Source organism: Pseudophryne corroboree, unplaced genomic scaffold (genome assembly GCF_028390025.1).
Source record: "Pseudophryne corroboree isolate aPseCor3 unplaced genomic scaffold, aPseCor3.hap2 scaffold_1310, whole genome shotgun sequence".
Classification (NCBI taxonomy): Eukaryota; Metazoa; Chordata; class Amphibia; order Anura; family Myobatrachidae; genus Pseudophryne; species Pseudophryne corroboree.
The window spans coordinates 141,719-152,982 of record NW_026967936.1 but is presented as its reverse complement, the minus strand read 5'-3'; the positions used below and the strand labels follow the sequence as shown (position 1 = coordinate 152,982).

General features: G+C 33.8%; 10 non-coding genes across 10 annotated transcripts; all 10 read left to right on the top strand.

The window, feature by feature from the left end:
• The first annotated feature begins 921 nt into the window (after window positions 1–921).
• On the top strand, window positions 922–1,004 carry TRNAL-CAG (transfer RNA leucine (anticodon CAG)). The gene has a single exon. It is a non-coding gene; the product is annotated as a tRNA-Leu (tRNA).
• Window positions 1,005–1,682: 678 nt separating this feature from the next.
• TRNAL-CAG (transfer RNA leucine (anticodon CAG)) lies at window positions 1,683–1,765 on the top strand. Its single transcript has one exon. It is a non-coding gene; the product is annotated as a tRNA-Leu (tRNA).
• Window positions 1,766–3,181: 1,416 nt separating this feature from the next.
• On the top strand, window positions 3,182–3,264 carry TRNAL-CAG (transfer RNA leucine (anticodon CAG)). The gene has a single exon. It is a non-coding gene; the product is annotated as a tRNA-Leu (tRNA).
• Window positions 3,265–3,942: 678 nt separating this feature from the next.
• TRNAL-AAG (transfer RNA leucine (anticodon AAG)) lies at window positions 3,943–4,025 on the top strand. Its single transcript has one exon. It is a non-coding gene; the product is annotated as a tRNA-Leu (tRNA).
• Window positions 4,026–4,703: 678 nt separating this feature from the next.
• Window positions 4,704–4,786, top strand: TRNAL-CAG (transfer RNA leucine (anticodon CAG)). Its single transcript is given in 2 exon segments — window positions 4,704–4,741; window positions 4,752–4,786. It is a non-coding gene; the product is annotated as a tRNA-Leu (tRNA).
• Window positions 4,787–6,203: 1,417 nt separating this feature from the next.
• TRNAL-CAG (transfer RNA leucine (anticodon CAG)) lies at window positions 6,204–6,286 on the top strand. Its single transcript has one exon. It is a non-coding gene; the product is annotated as a tRNA-Leu (tRNA).
• A 1,417-nt stretch (window positions 6,287–7,703) lies between these two features.
• Window positions 7,704–7,786, top strand: TRNAL-CAG (transfer RNA leucine (anticodon CAG)). The gene has a single exon. It is a non-coding gene; the product is annotated as a tRNA-Leu (tRNA).
• A 678-nt stretch (window positions 7,787–8,464) lies between these two features.
• On the top strand, window positions 8,465–8,547 carry TRNAL-CAG (transfer RNA leucine (anticodon CAG)). Its single transcript has one exon. It is a non-coding gene; the product is annotated as a tRNA-Leu (tRNA).
• A 1,417-nt stretch (window positions 8,548–9,964) lies between these two features.
• TRNAL-CAG (transfer RNA leucine (anticodon CAG)) lies at window positions 9,965–10,047 on the top strand. The gene has a single exon. It is a non-coding gene; the product is annotated as a tRNA-Leu (tRNA).
• Window positions 10,048–10,725: 678 nt separating this feature from the next.
• On the top strand, window positions 10,726–10,808 carry TRNAL-CAG (transfer RNA leucine (anticodon CAG)). The gene is given in 2 exon segments: window positions 10,726–10,763; window positions 10,774–10,808. It is a non-coding gene; the product is annotated as a tRNA-Leu (tRNA).
• Window positions 10,809–11,264: the final 456 nt, after the last annotated feature.

The window sequence follows — 11,264 nt, the reverse complement described above, 5'->3', positions numbered from 1 at the left end:
CCTGAACATGGAAAACAAAACTTACTTTTATTGTAACGCCAACTAGAAACCTCTTTAAAATGAATGGAAAAGCAATTCATATTTAGTTTTTAAATTAACAGTTTTAATAGCAACATTGTCATTGTAACTATAGATAGGTTATTTCATAATATACATCTTTTCAAAAAGTAGTGGTTTCATGTGTCAGGATGGCCGAGCGGTTTAAGGCGCTGAGTGGCCTGGGTTCAAATCCCACTTCTGACAATGTTATTCATTTTCTTCTTTGCTCTACAGTTTCTATTTCTTGTTACTTGTGAAAAGATTGGCTTTAGAATTAGACAAACACTCACTGCAAATCTCTTTCACTTTACAACATAAAAAATGCATCAATTATTTCTCTATTTCCCATGTTGCAATAAAAGATCAGATTGTATTCTCCCTGGATAAAAGAGCTTGAAACCAACCACATATGTGTATATCATATTATTTTTATTATTTGATCCACAATTCTTTATTTACAGAGGTAGCAAAATAAAATATCTCACAAATTCAGAATGAGGGCTCCATATCTTTGGCTTAAGAAAACTGCTCTTCTCAGCCAATGGTCATGAACAGAAACCCCACTGGGGTCCACTACAATGGCATCCAATCGAACCCATGAGCTAAATTAAATAACCAGTTTGTGTAAGATTCACAAATTTAATTTCATTGCTGAGTTAAAATCCATTAGAGAACAAACTCTAGACACTTGGATTCCAACCCTGAACATGGAAAACAAAACTTACTTTTATTGTAACGCTAACTAGAAACCTCTTTAAAATGAATGAAAAAGCAATTCATATCTAGTTTTTAAATTAACAGTTTTAATAGCAACATTGTCATTGTAACTATAGATAGGTTATTTCATAATATACATCTTTTCAAAAAGCAGTGGTTTCATGTGTCAGGATGGCCGAGCGGTCTAAGGCGCTGCGTTCAGGTCGCAGTCCCCTCTGGAGGCGTGGGTTCAAATCCCACTTCTGACAATGTTATTCATTTTCTTCTTTGCTCTACAGTTTCTATTTCTTGTTACGTGTGAAAAGATTGACTTTAGAATTAGACAAACACTCACTGCAAATCTCTTTCAATTTACAACATAAAAAATGCATCAATTATTTCATTATTTCCCATGTTGCAATAAAAGATCAGATTGTATTCTTCCTGGATAAAATAGCTTGAAACCAACCACATATGTGTATATCATATTATTTTTATTATTTGATCCACAATTCTTTATTTACAGAGGTAGCAAAATAAAATATCTCACAAATTCAGAATGAGGGCTCCATATCTTTGGCTTAAGAAAACTGCTCTTCTCAGCCAATGGTCATGAACAAAAACCCCACTGGGGTCCACTACAATGGCATCCAATCGAACCCATGAGCTAAATTAAATAACCAGTTTGTGCAAGATTCACAAATTTAATATCATTGCTGAGTTAAAATCCATTAGAGAACAAACTCTAGACACTTGGATTCCAACCCTGAACATGGAAAACAAAACTTACTTTTATTGCAACGCCAACTAGAAACCTCTTTGAAATGAATGGAAAAGCAATTCATATTTAGTTTTTAAATTAACAGTTTTAATAGCAACATTGTCATTGTAACTATAGATAGGTTATTTCATAATATACATCTTTTCAAAAAGTAGTGGTTTCATGTGTCAGGATGGCCGAGCGGTCTAAGGTGCTGAGTTCAGGTCGCAGTCTCCTCTGGAGGCGTGGGTTCAAATCCCACTTCTGACAATGTTATTAATTTTCTTATTTGCTCTACAGTTTCTATTTCTTGTTACTTGTGAAAAGATTGACTTTAGAATTAGACTTACACTCACTGCAAATCTCTTTCAATTTACAACATAAAAAATGCATCAATTATTTCATTATTTCCCATGTTGCAATAAAAGATCAGATTGTATTCTCTCTGGATAAAAGAGCTTGAAACCAACCACATATGTGTATATCATATTATTTTTATTATTTGATCCACAATTCTTTATTTACAGAGGTAGCAAAATAAAATATCTCACAAATTCAGAATGAGGGCTCCATATCTTTGGCTTAAGAAAACTGCTCTTCTCAGCCAATGGTCATGAACAGAAACCCCACTGGGGTCCACTACAATGGCATCCAATCAAACCCATGAGCTAAATTAAGTAGCCAGTTTGTGCAAGATTCACAAATTTAATTTCATTGCTGAGTTAAAATCCATTAGAGAACAAACTCTAGACACTTGGATTCCAACCCTGAACATGGAAAACAAAACTTACTTTTATTGTAACGCCAACTAGAAACCTCTTTAAAATGAATGGAAAAGCAATTCATATTTAGTTTTTAAATTAACAGTTTTAATAGCAACATTGTCATTGTAACTATAGATAGGTTATTTCATAATATACATCTTTTCAAAAAGTAGTGGTTTCATGTGTCAGGATGGCCGAGCGGTTTAAGGCGCTGAGTGGCCTGGGTTCAAATCCCACTTCTGACAATGTTATTCATTTTCTTCTTTGCTCTACAGTTTCTATTTCTTGTTACTTGTGAAAAGATTGGCTTTAGAATTAGACAAACACTCACTGCAAATCTCTTTCACTTTACAACATAAAAAATGCATCAATTATTTCTCTATTTCCCATGTTGCAATAAAAGATCAGATTGTATTCTCCCTGGATAAAAGAGCTTGAAACCAACCACATATGTGTATATCATATTATTTTTATTATTTGATCCACAATTCTTTATTTACAGAGGTAGCAAAATAAAATATCTCACAAATTCAGAATGAGGGCTCCATATCTTTGGCTTAAGAAAACTGCTCTTCTCAGCCAATGGTCATGAACAGAAACCCCACTGGGGTCCACTACAATGGCATCCAATCGAACCCATGAGCTAAATTAAATAACCAGTTTGTGTAAGATTCACAAATTTAATTTCATTGCTGAGTTAAAATCCATTAGAGAACAAACTCTAGACACTTGGATTCCAACCCTGAACATGGAAAACAAAACTTACTTTTATTGTAACGCTAACTAGAAACCTCTTTAAAATGAATGAAAAAGCAATTCATATCTAGTTTATAATTAACAGTTTTAATAGCAACATTGTCATTGTAACTATAGATAGGTTATTTCATAATATACATCTTTTCAAAAAGCAGTGGTTTCATGTGTCAGGATGGCCGAGCGGTCTAAGGCGCTGCGTTCAGGTCGCAGTCCCCTCTGGAGGCGTGGGTTCAAATCCCACTTCTGACAATGTTATTCATTTTCTTCTTTGCTCTACAGTTTCTATTTCTTGTTACGTGTGAAAAGATTGACTTTAGAATTAGACAAACACTCACTGCAAATCTCTTTCAATTTACAACATAAAAAATGCATCAATTATTTCATTATTTCCCATGTTGCAATAAAAGATCAGATTGTATTCTTCCTGGATAAAATAGCTTGAAACCAACCACATATGTGTATATCATATTATTTTTATTATTTTATCCACAATTCTTTATTTACAGAGGTAGCAAAATAAAATATCTCACAAATTCAGAATGAGGGCTCCATATCTTTGGCTTAAGAAAACTGCTCTTCTCAGCCAATGGTCATGAACAGAAACCCCACTGGGGTCCACTACAATGGCATCCAATCAAACCCATGAGCTAAATTAAGTAGCCAGTTTGTGCAAGATTCACAAATTTCATTTCATTGCTGAGTTAAAATCCATTAGAGAACAAACTCTAGACACTTGGATTCCAACCCTGAACATGGAAAACAAAACTTACTTTTATTGTAACGCCAACTAGAAACCTCTTTAAAATGAATGGAAAAGCAATTCATATCTAGTTTTTAAATTAACAGTTTTAATAGCAACATTGTCATTGTAACTATAGATAGGTTATTTCATAATATACATCTTTTCAAAAAGCAGTGGTTTCATGTGTCAGGATGGCCGTGCGGTCTAAGGCGCTGCGTTAAGGTCGCAGTCTCCTCTGGAGGCGTGGGTTCAAATCCCACTTCTGACAATGTTATTCATTTTCTTCTTTGCTCTACAGTTTCTATTTCTTGTTACTTGTGAAAAGATTGACTTTAGAATTAGACAAACACTCACTGCAAATCTCTTTCAATTTACAACATAAAAAATGCATCAATTATTTCATTATTTCCCATGTTGCAATAAAAGATCAGATTGTATTCTTCCTGGATAAAAGAGCTTGAAACCAACTACATATGTGTATATCATATTATTTTTATTATTTGATCCACAATTCTTTATTTACAGAGGTAGCAAAATAAAATATCTCACAAATTCAGAATGAGGGCTCCATATCTTTGGCTTAAGAAAACTGCTCTTCTCAGCCAATGGTCATGAACAGAAACCCCACTGGGGTCCACTAAATTGGCATCCAATCAAACCCATGAGCTAAATTAAGTAGCCAGTTTGTGCAAGATTCACAAATTTAATTTCATTGCTGAGTTAAAATCCATTAGGGAACAAACTCTAGACACTTGGATTCCAACCCTGAACATGGAAAACAAAACTTACTTTTATTGTAACGCCAACTAGAAACCTCTTTAAAATGAATGGAAAAGCAATTCATATCTAGTTTTTAAATTAACAGTTTTAATAGCAACATTGTCATTGTAACTATAGATAGGTTATTTCATAATATACATCTTTTCAAAAAGCAGTGGTTTCATGTGTCAGGATGGCCGAGCGGTCTAAGGCGCTGGATTCAGGTCGCAGTCTCCTCTGGAGCAGTGGGTTCAAATCCCACTTCTGACAATGTTATTCATTTTATTCTTTGCTCTACAGTTTCTATTTCTTGTTACTTGTGAAAAGATTGACTTTAGAATTAGACAAACACTCACTGCAAATCTCTTTCAATTTACAACATAAAAAATGCATCAATTATTTCATTATTTCCCATGTTGCAATAAAAGATCAGATTGTATTCTTCCTGGATAAAAGAGCTTGAAACCAACCACATATGTGTATATCATATTATTTTTATTATTTTATCCACAATTCTTTATTTACAGAGGTAGCAAAATAAAATATCTCACAAATTCAGAATGAGGGCTCCATATCTTTGGCTTAAGAAAACTGCTCTTCTCAGCCAATGGTCATGAACAGAAACCCCACTGGGGTCCACTACAATGGCATCCAATCAAACCCATGAGCTAAATTAAGTAGCCAGTTTGTGCAAGATTCACAAATTTCATTTCATTGCTGAGTTAAAATCCATTAGAGAACAAACTCTAGACACTTGGATTCCAACCCTGAACATGGAAAACAAAACTTACTTTTATTGTAACGCCAACTAGAAACCTCTTTAAAATGAATGGAAAAGCAATTCATATTTATTTTTTAAATTAACAGTTTTAATAGCAACATTGTCATTGTAACTATAGATAGGTTATTTCATAATATACATCTTTTCAAAAAGCAGTGGTTTCATGTGTCAGGATGGCCGAGCGGTCTAAGGCGCTGAGTGGCCTGGGTTCAAATTCCACTTCTGACAATGTTATTCATTTTCTTCTTTGCTCTACAGTTTCTATTTCTTGTTACTTGTGAAAAGATTGGCTTTTGAATTAGGCAAACACTCACTGCAAATCTCTTTCAATTTACAACATAAAAAATGCATCAATTATTTCATTATTTCCCATGTTGCAATAAAAGATCAGATTGTATTCTCCCTGGATAAAAGAGCTTGCAACCAACCACATATGTGTATATCATATTATTTTTATTATTTGATCCACAATTCTTTATTTACAGAGGTAGCAAAATAAAATATCTCACAAATTCAGAATGAGGGCTCCATATCTTTGGCTTAAGAAAACTGCTCTTCTCAGCCAATGGTCATGAACAAAAACCCCACTGGGGTCCACTACAATGGCATCCAATCGAACCCATGAGCTAAATTAAATAACCAGTTTGTGCAAGATTCACAAATTTAATATCATTGCTGAGTTAAAATCCATTAGAGAACAAACTCTAGACACTTGGATTCCAACCCTGAACATGGAAAACAAAACTTACTTTTATTGCAACGCCAACTAGAAACCTCTTTAAAATGAATGGAAAAGCAATTCATATTTAGTTTTTAAATTAACAGTTTTAATAGCAACATTGTCATTGTAACTATAGATAGGTTATTTCATAATATACATCTTTTCAAAAAGTAGTGGTTTCATGTGTCAGGATGGCCGAGCGGTCTAAGGTGCTGAGTTCAGGTCGCAGTCTCCTCTGGAGGCGTGGGTTCAAATCCCACTTCTGACAATGTTATTAATTTTCTTATTTGCTCTACAGTTTCTATTTCTTGTTACTTGTGAAAAGATTGACTTTAGAATTAGACTTACACTCACTGCAAATCTCTTTCAATTTACAACATAAAAAATGCATCAATTATTTCATTATTTCCCATGTTGCAATAAAAGATCAGATTGTATTCTCTCTGGATAAAAGAGCTTGAAACCAACCACATATGTGTATATCATATTATTTTTATTATTTGATCCACAATTCTTTATTTACAGAGGTAGCAAAATAAAATATCTCACAAATTCAGAATGAGGGCTCCATATCTTTGGCTTAAGAAAACTGCTCTTCTCAGCCAATGGTCATGAACAGAAACCCCACTGGGGTCCACTACAATGGCATCCAATCAAACCCATGAGCTAAATTAAGTAGCCAGTTTGTGCAAGATTCACAAATTTAATTTCATTGCTGAGTTAAAATCCATTAGAGAACAAACTCTAGACACTTGGATTCCAACCCTGAACATGGAAAACAAAACTTACTTTTATTGTAACGCCAACTAGAAACCTCTTTAAAATGAATGGAAAAGCAATTCATATTTAGTTTTTAAATTAACAGTTTTAATAGCAACATTGTCATTGTAACTATAGATAGGTTATTTCATAATATACATCTTTTCAAAAAGTAGTGGTTTCATGTGTCAGGATGGCCGAGCGGTTTAAGGCGCTGAGTGGCCTGGGTTCAAATCCCACTTCTGACAATGTTATTCATTTTCTTCTTTGCTCTACAGTTTCTATTTCTTGTTACTTGTGAAAAGATTGGCTTTAGAATTAGACAAACACTCACTGCAAATCTCTTTCACTTTACAACATAAAAAATGCATCAATTATTTCTCTATTTCCCATGTTGCAATAAAAGATCAGATTGTATTCTCCCTGGATAAAAGAGCTTGAAACCAACCACATATGTGTATATCATATTATTTTTATTATTTGATCCACAATTCTTTATTTACAGAGGTAGCAAAATAAAATATCTCACAAATTAAGAATGAGGGCTCCATATCTTTGGCTTAAGAAAACTGCTCTTCTCAGCCAATGGTCATGAACAGAAACCCCACTGGGGTCCACTACAATGGCATCCAATCGAACCCATGAGCTAAATTAAATAACCAGTTTGTGTAAGATTCACAAATTTAATTTCATTGCTGAGTTAAAATCCATTAGAGAACAAACTCTAGACACTTGGATTCCAACCCTGAACATGGAAAACAAAACTTACTTTTATTGTAACGCTAACTAGAAACCTCTTTAAAATGAATGAAAAAGCAATTCATATCTAGTTTTTAAATTAACAGTTTTAATAGCAACATTGTCATTGTAACTATAGATAGGTTATTTCATAATATACATCTTTTCAAAAAGCAGTGGTTTCATGTGTCAGGATGGCTGAGCGGTCTAAGGCGCTGCGTTCAGGTCGCAGTCCCCTCTGGAGGCGTGGGTTCAAATCCCACTTCTGACAATGTTATTCATTTTCTTCTTTGCTCTACAGTTTCTATTTCTTGTTACGTGTGAAAAGATTGACTTTAGAATTAGACAAACACTCACTGCAAATCTCTTTCAATTTACAACATAAAAAATGCATCAATTATTTCATTATTTCCCATGTTGCAATAAAAGATCAGATTGTATTCTTCCTGGATAAAAGAGCTTGAAACCAACCACATATGTGTATATCATATTATTTTTATTATTTTATCCACAATTCTTTATTTACAGAGGTAGCAAAATAAAATATCTCACAAATTCAGAATGAGGGCTCCATATCTTTGGCTTAAGAAAACTGCTCTTCTCAGCCAATGGTCATGAACAAAAACCCCACTGGGGTCCACTACAATGGCATCCAATCGAACCCATGAGCTAAATTAAATAACCAGTTTGTGCAAGATTCACAAATTTAATTTCATTGCTGAGTTAAAATCCATTAGAGAACAAACTCTAGACACTTGGATTCCAACCCTGAACATGGAAAACAAAACTTACTTTTATTGCAACGCCAACTAGAAACCTCTTTAAAATGAATGGAAAAGCAATTCATATTTAGTTTTTAAATTAACAGTTTTAATAGTAACATTGTCATTGTAACTATAGATAGGTTATTTCATAATATACATCTTTTCAAAAAGTAGTGGTTTCATGTGTCAGGATGGCCGAGTGGTCTAAGGTGCTGCGTTCAGTTCGCAGTCTCCTCTGGAGGCATGGGTTCAAATCCCACTTCTGACAATGTTATTCATTTTCTTATTTGCTCTACAGTTTCTATTTCTTGTTACTTGTGAAAAGATTGACTTTAGAATTAGACTTACACTCACTGCAAATCTCTTTCAATTTACAACATAAAAAATGCATCAATTATTTCATTATTTCCCATGTTGCAATAAAAGATCAGATTGTATTCTCCCTGAATAAAAGAGCTTGAAACCAACCACATATGTGTATATCATATTATTTTTATTATTTGATCCACAATTCTTTATTTACAGAGGTAGCAAAAAAAAATATCTCACAAATTCAGAATGAGGGCTCCATATCTTTGGCTTAAGAAAACTGCTCTTCTCAGCCAATGGTCATGAACAGAAACCCCACTGGGGTCCACTACAATGGCATCCAATCAAACCCATGAGCTAAATTAAGTAGCCAGTTTGTGCAAGATTCACAAATTTCATTTCATTGCTGAGTTAAAATCCATTAGAGAACAAACTCTAGACACTTGGATTCCAACCCTGAACATGGAAAACAAAACTTACTTTTATTGTAACGCCAACTAGAAACCTCTTTAAAATGAATGGAAAAGCAATTCATATTTATTTTTTAAATTAACAGTTTTAATAGCAACATTGTCATTGTAACTATAGATAGGTTATTTCATGATATACATCTTTTCAAAAAGCAGTGGTTTCATGTGTCAGGATGGCCGAGCGGTCTAAGGCGCTGAGTGGCCTGGGTTCAAATCCCACTTCTGACAATGTTATTCATTTTCTTATTTGCTCTACAGTTTCTATTTCTTGTTACTTGTGAAAAGATTGACTTTAGAATTAGACTTACACTCACTGCAAATCTCTTTCAATTTACAACATAAAAAATGCATCAATTATTTCATTATTTCCCATGTTGCAATAAAAGATCAGATTGTATTCTCCCTGAATAAAAGAGCTTGAAACCAACCACATATGTGTATATCATATTATTTTTATTATTTGATCCACAATTCTTTATTTACAGAGGTAGCAAAATAAAATATCTCACAAATTCAGAATGAGGGCTCCATATCTTTGGCTTAAGAAAACTGCTCTTCTCAGCCAATGGTCATGAACAGAAACCCCACTGGGGTCCACTACAATGGCATCCAATCAAACCCATGAGCTAAATTAAGTAGCCAGTTTGTGCAAGATTCACAAATTTCATTTCATTGCTGAGTTAAAATCCATTAGAGAACAAACTCTAGACACTTGGATTCCAACCCTGAACATGGAAAACAAAACTTACTTTTATTGTAACGCCAACTAGAAACCTCTTTAAAATGAATGGAAAAGCAATTCATATTTATTTTTAAAATTAACAGTTTTAAAAGCAACATTGTCATTGTAACTATAGATAGGTTATTTCATAATATACATCTTTTCAAAAAGCAGTGGTTTCATGTGTCAGGATGGCCGAGCGGTCTAAGGCGCTGCGTTCAGGTCGCAGTCTCCTCTGGAGGCGTGGGTTCAAATCCCACTTCTGACAATGTTATTCATTTTCTTCTTTGCTCTACAGTTTCTATTTCTTGTTACTTGTGAAAAGATTGACTTTAGAATTAGACAAACACTCACTGCAAATCTCTTTCAATTTACAACATAAAAAATGCATCAATTATTTCATTATTTCCCATGTTGCAATAAAAGATCAGATTGTATTCTTCCTGGATAAAAGAGCTTGAAACCAACCACATATGTGTATATCATATTATTTTTATTATTTGATCCACAATTCTTTATTTACAGAGGTAGCAAAATAAAATATCTCACAAATTCAGAATGAGGGCTCCATATCTTTGGCTTAAGAAAACTGCTCTTCTCAGCCAATGGTCATGAACAGAAACCCCACTGGGGTCCACTAAATTGGCATCCAATCAAACCCATGAGCTAAATTAAGTAGCCAGTTTGTGCAAGATTCACAAATTTAATTTCATTGCTGAGTAAAAATCCATTAGGGAACAAACTCTAGACACTTGGATTCCAACCCTGAACATGGAAAACAAAACTTACTTTTATTGTAACGCCAACTAGAAACCTCTTTAAAATGAATGGAAAAGCAATTCATATCTAGTTTTTAAATTAACAGTTTTAATAGCAACATTGTCAATGTAACTATAGATAGGTTATTTCATAATATACATCTTTTCAAAAAGCAGTGGTTTCATGTGTCAGGATGGCCGAGCGGTCTAAGGCGCTGGATTCAGGTCGCAGTCTCCTCTAGAGCCGTGGGTTCAAATCCCACTTCTGACAATGTTATTCATTTTCTTCTTTGCTCTACAGTTTCTATTTCTTGTTACTTGTGAAAAGATTGACTTTAGAATTAGACAAACACTCACTGCAAATCTCTTTCAATTTACAACATAAAAAATGCATCAATTATTTCATTATTTCCCATGTTGCAATAAAAGATCAGATTGTATTCTTCCTGGATAAAAGAGCTTGAAACCAACCACATATGTGTATATCATATTATTTTTATTATTTTATCCACAATTCTTTATTTACAGAGGTAGCAAAATAAAATATCTCACAAATTCAGAATGAGGGCTCCATATCTTTGGCTTAAGAAAACTGCTCTTCTCAGCCAATGGTCATGAACAGAAACCCCACTGGGGTCCACTACAATGGCATCCAATCAAACCCATGAGCTAAATTAAGTAGCCAGTTTGTGCAAGATTCACAAATTTCATTTCATTGCTGAGTTAA